Source organism: Wasmannia auropunctata, unplaced genomic scaffold (genome assembly GCF_000956235.1).
Source record: "Wasmannia auropunctata unplaced genomic scaffold, wasmannia.A_1.0 LD336106.1, whole genome shotgun sequence".
NCBI lineage: Eukaryota > Metazoa > Arthropoda > Insecta > Hymenoptera > Formicidae > Wasmannia > Wasmannia auropunctata.
Genome location: NW_012026784.1, coordinates 169,823 through 170,209, shown reverse-complemented (window position 1 = coordinate 170,209; position 387 = coordinate 169,823).

Genomic DNA, 387 nt, shown 5'->3' with positions numbered 1-387 from the left:
ATGTGTATAAGAGACAGTCCTCAAAGTGTACCAAGTTTCATTAAAATCAGAATTTGACACTTCGCGAGGTTCCCTTGTGAGTAAACAAAAATGTGACTGATGCATAACTTTTAATTTATTTTTCGAAGAAATGGTAGCATGCAGTGTTAAAGACTGTAAAAATCGCTGTGAAAATGTAAAAAAAAAAAAAATTTTTTTCTTTTCTAAAAAACAGTGAATTGGCGGCAGCATGGATAAAAACTTGTGGCAAGAAGGTTAATCTAAAAATGGTAGATACATAAATTAAATGTTATTTGTATTATATAAATTTATATTACAAAATATTGTTGTGCCCGGGTGATGTGAGGGGCACAATAATAGGATCCGACTCCGCGGGGGAACGGGACT